The 10,865-nt window shown below is 41.8% G+C and overlaps 1 protein-coding gene across 1 annotated transcript in view; it reads left to right on the top strand.

The window, feature by feature from the left end:
* Positions 1-10,865, top strand: part of LOC112239785 (ankyrin-2-like) — a gene marked incomplete at its 5' end in the record, with an annotated part of 115,753 nt that overhangs the window by 65,073 nt on the left and 39,815 nt on the right. The gene's annotated exons all lie outside the window — the stretch shown is intronic.

Genomic DNA, 10,865 nt, shown 5'->3' with positions numbered 1-10,865 from the left:
ATCACAGGTGGAGACACAGCTTTCGTTTATTGACGAGCCAGGAGAGGGTTGTGCCATGGCTCACTACAGCATGGTAGAGCAAACCACCGTCCAAAAGGGCATTGTTCGGCCGAAGCAAAGTCCGGCAACCAGCGAGTTCACTCCGATGACACGTGACTCACCTGACAGGCACCCTAGCTTTATCACTGTCCGACCAGAACCTGATCACGTCATAGTGAGGGCAAAAACATCCGGCATGTTCATGCCAGTTACCCCCCAGTCCCCTGGCCAAGACACAACACTGTATTCACATCTGACTAACTACAGACCTCTGACTCCTGATTCAGAAATGGAGTGCCTGTCACCTGACTCTCTACGGGGTCTCTTACCCATGGAAGAAGGGTTCATTACCGTAGCTAGACTTTCATCCCCTGAGTCCGTAATGTCCATTGGCGCCTACAGGGCAATTTCGCCTGACTCCCCTCTCCGCGAGCGTAGGGTAATGTCTCCAGATTCTGCCAGGGCATTCCGTGAAAGCAGGCCTCTTTCTCCCGGGTCGGATGGGTCTAGATTTTCATCCAAGGTTAAAGCCTACATTATAGAGAGTAGAGAACCGTCATACTCTCCTTCAGACATATACAAGGGTAAAAAGGATTCCTGTGATTCAGAGATAGCAGATAGTGCTCTTGGTACCCTCTCTCCTTCCCACACCGATATCACCCGGAGTCCCCTCTCTCCTTACTACCCAGATAGCATCCGGAGTCCCCTCTCCCCTTCCTACACCGATATTATCCGGAGACCCTTCTCTCCTTACCATTCAGACAGTGTTCTGAGTTCCCTATCCCCTGTGTCCTCTGAGGTGTTTTCTGATGACATATGGTCCCCATCGCCAGAGTTGTATGAATTGGTGACTGAGAGTAGGACCCTGTCCCCGAACTCCCCAGTACCTGAGTATGACACACCTGTATCTGAAACACCTGTACCTGACACACCTGTACCTGAGGCACCTGTACCTGACACACCTGCACCTGAGACACCTTTACCGGAGACTGATAGTATCATGATCCTAGGAAACTATAGGTCGTGGTCACCTGGCCACCTGTCGTGGTCAGCTGTGACATCAGAGATGGGCTATGCAGATCTGTTGTTCACTGAGTGCAGAGCATCCTCCCCAGAGTCTGTTACTTTGTTGGATGAGTATAGGCAGCTTTCACCTAACTCGCCGGCTCCTCAACACACACCCTCAGTGCTTGAGGAAAGTTCACTGTGTGATTCAATAGATAGATCCTTTTCACCTGAATCTTTTACTTCAGACCTAGACTATTCTGAGCTCTGTCTTGAGGAATTGTATGCCGTGGAAAGACCTGATTCTCCTAATTCAATATTGTCAGAAGTAGATACAGTAGCTGAAAGAGACTTGGCAAAACATAGACCACCGTCACCGGGATCTGATCCAGATAGTGAAACAGAAATGGAATGGGAGTTCATCCAGTTGTCGTCCCTTCCTGAGCACAGATCCCAGATCTGTACAGATCTCAGATCTCCTGAGTCATTCGGTTCAGACAGTGATGGAGTCCTTATATATCTTGACCATTTATTAACTGACACGAGGCCACCTTCACCTAAATCTGATACGTTGTTGGATGATTGTAGGCCCTTCTCTCCCGACTCTCCACTTCCTGAGTTTAGTTTGCCGTTAGCTGAATATAAAACGTATCCGTCTAGAAGTAGACCCTCCTCACCAGCCTCAGTAACATCAGAATTTGAGTACTCTAGTTTAAGTCATGGAGAATCAGTAACTGAAAACCGATCGGAATCACCAGATCCGTGCATGTTACAAATTCCACAGTATAGAGCTCACTTCCTTGATTATGTAGTTCCTGTAAAAAAATACTCATCGGCAATAGAAATTGGTGAATTGAAATTCAGACCCCTGTCACCAGAATCAGTGACTTCAGAAGATGAGCATTCCTTCCTTGAGCTCTTGTTTTCCCAGTCTAGGCCATCCTCTCCAGAGTCTGTTGCATCATTTGATGAGTACAGGCTCCTCTCTCCTGACTCTCCAGTTCCTCACTTCATGCCTCAATGTTGCGATTGTTATTTATCTTTCACTGGAAGTAGATGTTCATCACCAGAATCAGTAACTTCAGATATTGAATTCTCTGAGTTCTGTCTTGAGGAACTGTTTGCTGAAGACAGAGCAGATTCACCTGAATCATTTATATCAGAGAGTGAATTTGTTGAGTCAGTTGAAAGAGGTCTAATGAAACTCAGACCCTGGTCACCAGATTCAGTAACTTCAGAAGGTGATTATACCTTCCTTGAGCTCTTGGTTGCTGAGTCTAGACCATCTTCACCTGATTCTATCACTTCAAATGACGAATATCGAGCTCTATCTCCTGATTCCCCAATCCCACAATTTAGACCCACAATAATTGAGTCGTCAGTGTCATTGTTTAGCAGATCTTCGTCTGCTATTTCAGTAACTTCAGACATTGAAGGATCTGGCTTCTATCTTGAGGATTTTGTCAATGAAGAGAGGCCATATTCTCCAGAATCTTTTGTGTCAGAGAGTGAAATTGTAGAAGCAGCTGAAGGAGGTTTCATCAAATTCAGACCCCTGTCACCAGAATCAGTAACTTCAGAAGATGGTTATACCTTCCTTGAGTTCTTGTTTGCAGAGTCTAGACCATCTTCACCTGAATCTGTAACATCATTTGATGAGTACAGGCCTCTCTCTCCTGACTCTCCTATTCCTGAGTTCAGATCACATTGTTGTGATTATTATTTGCTATTCACAGAAGATAGATCTTCGTCACCACAATCAGTCACCTCAGACATTGAATTATCTGGATTTAGCCTTGAGGAATTGGTTGTTGAGGAAAGAGCAGATTCTCCTGAATCGATATATTCAGACAGTGAATTTCTGGATCAATTGGAAGCAGAACTTGTTCCTCCAGTCTTGCATGAATCAGCTTCTCCAGTTTCTGATTCTCTCCCTCACTCTATTCAATCTGAAACATCTATTAACAAATGCATCTTACCTGCCTTAGTCCAGTCTGAATCTGTGCACAGAGAAACCAAAACAGACATATTATCTTCCACAACAATGGCAACAGAAGTCTCTGTTGAGGCTAAAACCACATTGTCAGTTGCAGCTAAAACAGCATTTATACAGCTTGACTTGAGTGATCAGAAAGGTTGGTCAGTATTGCCAGCTGCTGTAATGATGCCAGTAAAGCAGGAGCCAGCTAATTCTCTTGATGAGGGAGATAAAGGCAGTATGATACACCAAGATACATCTGAAGTCAAACCTTTATCTCCTCAGTCAGTCTTGTCAGAAAGTTGTTCACAATTCAGACATGGACATTGTGATTATTACTTGTTGTACAATGAGAGTATTTCTCCGATACCTGAATCTGAAACAAGATTTGAAGATCATAGACCTCTTTCTCCTGACTCACCTAATACACAATCCAGACCTGGACATTGTGATTATTATTTGTTGTACGATGTGTGTAGGTCTACATCACCTTTGTCTGTAACTTCAGACCTTGAATATTGTGGTTTGTACCGACCAGATTCCCCTTCAGATAGTGCATTTACAGTGACAGATCAAAGTAGCCTATCTGAGTATTTATCACTCTCACCAGACTCAATTACTTCAGAAGGGGACTTTACCTTCCTTGAGCTCTTGTTTTCTGAGTCTAGGCCATCCTCTCCAGAGTCTGTTGCATCATTTGATGAGTACAGGCTCCTCTCTCCTGACTCTCCAGTTCCTCACTTCATGCCTCAATGTTGCGATTGTTATTTGTCTTTCACTGGAAGTAGATGTTCATCACCAGAATCAGTAGCTTCAGATATTGAATTCTCTGAGTTCTGTCTTGAGGAACTGTTTGCTGAAGACAGAGCAGATTCACCTGAATCATTTATATCAGAGAGTGAATTTGTTGAGTCAGTTGAAAGAGGTCTAATGAAACTCAGACGCTGGTCACCAGATTCAGTAACTTCAGAAGGTGATTATTCCTTCCTTGAGCTCTTTGTTGCTGAGTCTAGACCATCTTCACCTGATTCTATCACTTCAAATGACGAATATCGAGCTCTATCTCCTGATTCCCCAATCCCACAATTTAGACCCACAATAATTGAGCCGTCAGTGTTGTCATTCTTTAGCCGATCTTCATCACCTATTTCAGTAACTTCAGACATTGAAGGATCTGGCTTCTATATTGAGGAATTTTTCAAAGAAGAGAGACCATATTCTCCAGAATCTTGTGTGCCAGAGAATGAATTTGTAGAAGCAGCTGAAGGAGGTTTGATAAAATTCAGACCCCTGTCACCAGAATCAATAACTTCAGAAGATGGTTATACCTTCCTTGAGCTCTTGTTTGCAGAGTCTAGACCATCTTCACCTGAATCTGTAACATCATTTGATGAGTACAGGCCTCTCTCTCCTGACTCTCCTATTCCTGAGTTCAGATCACATTGTTGTGATTATTATTTGCTATTCACAGAAGATAGATCTTCGTCACCACAATCAGTCACCTCAGACATTGAATTCTCTGGATTTAGCCTTGATGACTTGATTGTTGAGGACAGAGCAGATTCTCCTGAATCAATATATTCAGACAGTGAGTTTCAGGATCATTTGGAAGCAGAACTTGTTCCAGTCTTGCATGAATCAGCTTCTCCAGTTTCTGATTCTCTCCCTCACTCTATTCAATCTGAAACATCTGTTAACAAATTAATCTCACCTGCATTAGTCCAGTCTGAATCTGTGCACAGAGAAATCAAAACAGGCCTATTATCTACCACAACAATGGCAACAGAAGTCTCTGTTGAGGCTAAAACCACATTGCCAGTTGCAGCTAAAACAGCATTTATACAGCTTGACTTGAGTGATGAGAAATGTTTGTCGTTATTACCAGTCACTGTAATGATGCCAGTTAACCAGGAGCCAGCTAATTCTCTTGATGAAGTAGATGAATACAATTTGAAACACCCAGATACATCTGATGTCAATACTTTACCTCCTGCGTCAGTCTTTTCAAAAAGTGGTTCACAATTCAGACATGGACATTGTGATTATTATTTGTTGTACGATGGGAGTATTTCTCCGATACCTGAATCTGTAACAAGATTTGAAGATCATACACCTCTTTCTCCTGACTCACCTAATACACAATCCAGACCTGGACATTGTGATTATTATTTGTTGTACGATGTGTGTAGGTCTACATCACCTTTGTCTGTAACTTCAGACCTTGAATATTGTGGTTTGTACCGACCAGATTCCCCTTCAGATAGTGAATTTACAGTGACAGATCAAAGTAGCCTATCTGAGTATAGACCACTCTCACCAGACTCAATTACTTCAGAAGGGGACTTTACCTTCCTTGAGCTCTTGTTTTCCGAGTCTAGGCCATCCTCTCCAGAGTCTGTTGCATCATTTGATGAGTACAGGCTCCTCTCTCCTGACTCTCCAGTTCCTCACTTCATGCCTCAATGTTGCGATTGTTATTTATCTTTCACTGGAAGTAGATGTTCATCACCAGAATCAGTAACTTCAGATATTGAATTCTCTGAGTTCTGTCTTGAGGAACTGTTTGCTGAAGACAGAGCAGATTCACCTGAATCATTTATATCAGAGAGTGAATTTGTTGAGTCAGTTGAAAGAGGTCTAATGAAACTCAGACGCTGGTCACCAGATTCAGTAACTTCAGAAGGTGATTATTCCTTCCTTGAGCTCTTGGTTGCTGAGTCTAGACCATCTTCACCTGATTCTATCACTTCAAATGATGAATATCGAGCTCTATCTCCTGATTCCCCAATCCCACAATTTAGACCCACAATAATTGAGTCGGCAGTGTCATTGTTTAGCAGATCTTCGTCACCTATTTCAGTAACTTCAGACATTGAAGAATCTGGCTTCTATCTTGAGGATTTTGTCAATGAAGAGAGGCCATATTCTCCAGAATCTTTTGTGTCAGAGAGTGAATTTGTAGAAGCAGCTGAAGGAGGTTTCATCAAATTCAGACCCCTGTCACCAGAATCAGTAACTTCAGAAGATGGTTATACCTTCCTTGAGCTCTTGTTTACAGAGTCTAGACCATCTTCACCTGAATCTGTAACATCATTTGATGAGTACAGGCCTCTCTCTCCTGACTCTCCTATTCCTGAGTTCAGATCACATTGTTGTGATTATTATTTGCTATTCACAGAAGATAGATCTTCGTCACCACAATCAGTCACCTCAGACATTGAATTCTCTGGATTTAGCCTTGAGGAATTGGTTGTTGAGGAAAGAGCAGATTCTCCTGAATCGATATATTCAGACAGTGAATTTCTGGATCAATTGGAAGCAGAACTTGTTCCTCCAGTCTTGCATGAATCAGCTTCTCCAGTTTCTGATTCTCTCCCTCACTCTATTCAATCTGAAACATCTATTAACAAATGCATCTTACCTGCCTTAGTCCAGTCTGAATCTGTGCACAGAGAAACCAAAACAGACATATTATCTTCCACAACAATGGCAACAGAAGTCTCTGTTGAGGCTAAAACCACATTGCCAGTTGCAGCTAAAACAGCATTTATACAGCTTGACTTGAGTGATGAGAAATGTTGGTCAGTATTGCCAGCTGTGTAATGATGCCAGTAAAGCAGGAGCCAGCTAATTCTCTTGATGAAGTAGATAAAGGCAGTATGAAACACCAAGATACATCTGATGTCAATACTTTACCTCCTGCGTCAGTCTTTTCAAAAGTGGTTCACAATTCAGACATGGACATTGTGATTATTATTTGTTTTACAATGGGAGTATTTCTCCGATACCTGAATCTGTAACAAGATTTGAAGATCATACACCTCTTTCTCCTGACTCACCTAATACACAATCCAGACCTGGACATTGTGATTATTATTTGTTGTACGATGTGTGTAGGTCTACATCACCTTTGTCTGTAACTTCAGACCTTGAATATTGTGGTTTGTACCGACCAGATTCCCCTTCAGATAGTGCATTTACAGTGACAGATCAAAGTAGCCTATCTGAGTATAGACCACTCTCACCAGACTCAATTACTTCAGAAGGGGACTTTACCTTCCTTGAGCTCTTGTTTTCCGAGTCTAGGCCATCCTCTCCAGAGTCTGTTGCATCATTTGATGAGTACAGGCTCCTCTCTCCTGACTCTCCAGTTCCTCACTTCATGCCTCAATGTTGCGATTGTTATTTATCTTTCACTGGAAGTAGATGTTCATCACCAGAATCAGTAGCTTCAGATATTGAATTCTCTGAGTTCTGTCTTGAGGAACTGTTTGCTGAAGACAGAGCAGATTCACCTGAATCATTTATATCAGAGAGTGAATTTGTTGAGTCAGTTGAAAGAAGTCTAATGAAACTCAGACCCTTGTCACCAGAATCAGTAACTTCAGAAGGTGATTATTCCTTCCTTGAGCTCTTGGTTGCTGAGTCTAGACCATCTTCACGTGATTCTACTACTTCAAAAGATGAATATCGAGCTCTATCTCCTGATTCCCCAATCCCACAATTTAGACCAACAATAATTGAGCCGTCAGTGTCGTCATTCTTTAGCCGATCTTCGTCACCTATTTCAGTAACTTCAGACATTGAAGGATCTGGCTTCTATTTCGAGGAATTTTTCAAAGAAGAGAGACCATATTCTCCAAAATCTTTTGTGCCAGAGAGTGAATTCATAGAAGCAACTGAAGGAGGTTTGATCAAATTCAGACCCGTGTCACCAGAATCAATAACATCAGAAGATGGTTATACCTTCCTTGAGCTCTTGTTTGCTGAGTCTAGACCATCTTCACCTGATTCTATCACTTCAAATTATGAATATCGAGCTCTATCTCCTGATTCCCCAATCCCACAATTTATACCCACAATAATTGAGTCGGCAGTGTCATTGTTTAGCAGATCTTCGTCACCTGTTTCAGTAACTTCAGACATTGAAGGATCTGGCTTCTATCTTGAGGAATTTTTCATTGAAGTGAGACCATATTCTCCAGAATCTTTTGTGTCAGAGAGTGAATTTGTAGAAGCAGCTGAAGGAGGTTTGATAAAATTCAGACCCCTGTCACCAGAATCGGTAACTTCAGAAGATGGTTATACCTTCCTTGAGTTCTTGTTTGCAGAATGTAGACCATCTTCACCTGAATCTGTAACATCATTTGATGAGTACAGGCCTCTCTCTCCAGACTCTCCTATTCCTGATTTCAGATCACATTGTTGTGATTATTATTTGCTATTCACAGAAGATAGATCTTCGTCACCACAATCAGTCACCTCAGACATTGAATTCTCTGGATTTAGCCTTGAGGAATTGATTGCTGAGGACAGAGCAGCTTCTCCTGAATCAATATATTCAGACAGTGAGTTTCAGGATCATTTGGAAGCAGAACTTGTTACAGTTTTGCATGAATCAGCTTCTCCAGTTTCTGATTCTCTCCCTCACTCTATTCAATCTGAAACATCTATCAACAAATTAATCTCACCTGCATTAGTCCAGTCTGAATCTGTGCACAGAGAAACCAAAACAGGCCTATTATCTACCGCAACAATTGCAACAGAAGACTCTGTTGAGGCTAAAACCACATTGCCAGTTGCAGCTAAAACAGCATTTATACAGCTTGACTTGAGTGATGAGAAATGTTTGTCGTTATTACCAGTCACTGTAATGATGCCAGTTAACCAGGAGCCAGCTAATTCTCTTGATGAAGTAGATGAATACAATTTGAAACACCCAGATACATCTGATGTCAATACTTTACCTCCTGCGTCAGTCTTTTCAAAAAGTGGTTCACAATTCAGACATGGACATTGTGATTATTATTTGTTGTACGATGGGAGTATTTCTCCGATACCTGAATCTGTAACAAGATTTGAAGATCATACACCTCTTTCTCCTGACTCACCTAATACACAATCCAGACCTGGACATTGTGATTATTATTTGTTGTACGATGTGTGTAGGTCTACATCACCTTTGTCTGTAACTTCAGACCTTGAATATTGTGGTTTGTACCGACCAGATTCCCCTTCAGATAGTGCATTTACAGTGACAGATCAAAGTAGCCTATCTGAGTATAGACCACTCTCACCAGACTCAATACTTCAGAAGGGGACTTTACCTTCCTTGAGCTCTTGTTTTCCGAGTCTAGGCCATCCTCTCCAGAGTCTGTTGCATCATTTGATGAGTACAGGCTCCTCTCTCCTGACTCTCCAGTTCCTCACTTCATGCCTCAATGTTGCGATTGTTATTTATCTTTCACTGGAAGTAGATGTTCATCACCAGAATCAGTAACTTCAGATATTGAATTCTCTGAGTTCTGTCTTGAGGAACTGTTTGCTGAAGACAGAGCAGATTCACCTGAATCATTTATATCAGAGAGTGAATTTGTTGAGTCAGTTGAAAGAGGTCTAATGAAACTCAGACCCTGGTCACCAGAATCAGTAACTTCAGAAGGTGATTATACCTTCCTTGAGCTCTTGGTTGCTGAGTCTAGACCATCTTCACGTGATTCTACTACTTCAAAAGATGAATATCGAGCTCTATCTCCTGATTCCCCAATCCCACAATTTAGACCAACAATAATTGAGCCGTCAGTGTCGTCATTCTTTAGCCGATCTTCGTCACCTATTTCAGTAACTTCAGACATTGAAGGATCTGGCTTCTATTTCGAGGAATTTTTCAAAGAAGAGAGACCATATTCTCCAGAATCTTTTGTGCCAGAGAGTGAATTCATAGAAGCAACTGAAGGAGGTTTGATCAAATTCAGACCCGTGTCACCAGAATCAATAACATCAGAAGATGGTTATACCTTCCTTGAGCTCTTGTTTGCAGAGTCTAGACCATCTTCACCTGAATCTGTAACATCATTTGATGAGTACAGGCCCCTCTCTCCTGACTCTCCAGTTCCTCACTTCATGCCTCAATGTTGCGATTGTTATTTGTCTTTCACTGGAAGTAGATGTTCATCACCAGAATCAGTAACTTCAGATATTGAATTCTCTGAGTTCTGTCTTGAGGAACTGTTTGCTGAAGACAGAGCAGATTCACCTGAATCATTTATATCAGAGAGTGAATTTGTTGAGTCAGTTGAAAGAGGTCTAATGAAACTCAGACCCTGGTCACCAGATTCAGTAACTTCAGAAGGTGATTATACCTTCCTTGAGCTCTTTGTTGCTGAGTCTAGACCATCTTCACCTGATTCTATCACTTCAAATGACGAATATCGAGCTCTATCTCCTGATTCCCCAATCCCACAATTTAGACCCACAATAATTGAGTCGTCAGTGTCATTGTTTAGCAGATCTTTGTCACCTATTTCAGTAACTTCAGACATTGAAGGATCTGGCTTCTATCTTGAGGATTTTGTCAATGAAGAGAGGCCATATTCTCCAGAATCTTTTGTGTCAGAGAGTGAATTTGTAGAAGCAGCTGAAGGAGGTTTCATCAAATTCAGACCCCTGTCACCAGAATCAGTAACTTCAGAAGATGGTTATACCTTCCTTGAGCTCTTGTTTGCAGAGTCTAGACCATCTTCACCTGAATGTATAACATCGTTAAATGAGTACAGGCCTCTCTCTCCTGACTCTCCTATTCCTGATTTCAGTTCACATTGTTGTGATTATTATTTGCTATTCACAGAAGATAGATCTTCGTCACCACAATCAGTCACCTCAGACATTGAATTCTCTGGATTTAGCCTTGAGGAATTGGTTGTTGAGGAAAGAGCAGATTCTCCTGAATCGATATATTCAGACAGTGAATTTCTGGATCAATTGGAAGCAGAACTTGTTCCTCCAGTCTTGCATGAATCAGCTTCTCCAGTTTCTGATTCTCTCCCTCACTCTATTCAATCTG

The sequence above is a fragment of the Oncorhynchus tshawytscha genome, unplaced genomic scaffold (genome assembly GCF_018296145.1).
Source record: "Oncorhynchus tshawytscha isolate Ot180627B unplaced genomic scaffold, Otsh_v2.0 Un_contig_6808_pilon_pilon, whole genome shotgun sequence".
Lineage (NCBI taxonomy): Eukaryota > Metazoa > Chordata > Actinopteri > Salmoniformes > Salmonidae > Oncorhynchus > Oncorhynchus tshawytscha.
This window is presented reverse-complemented; position numbering and strand designations above follow the sequence as displayed.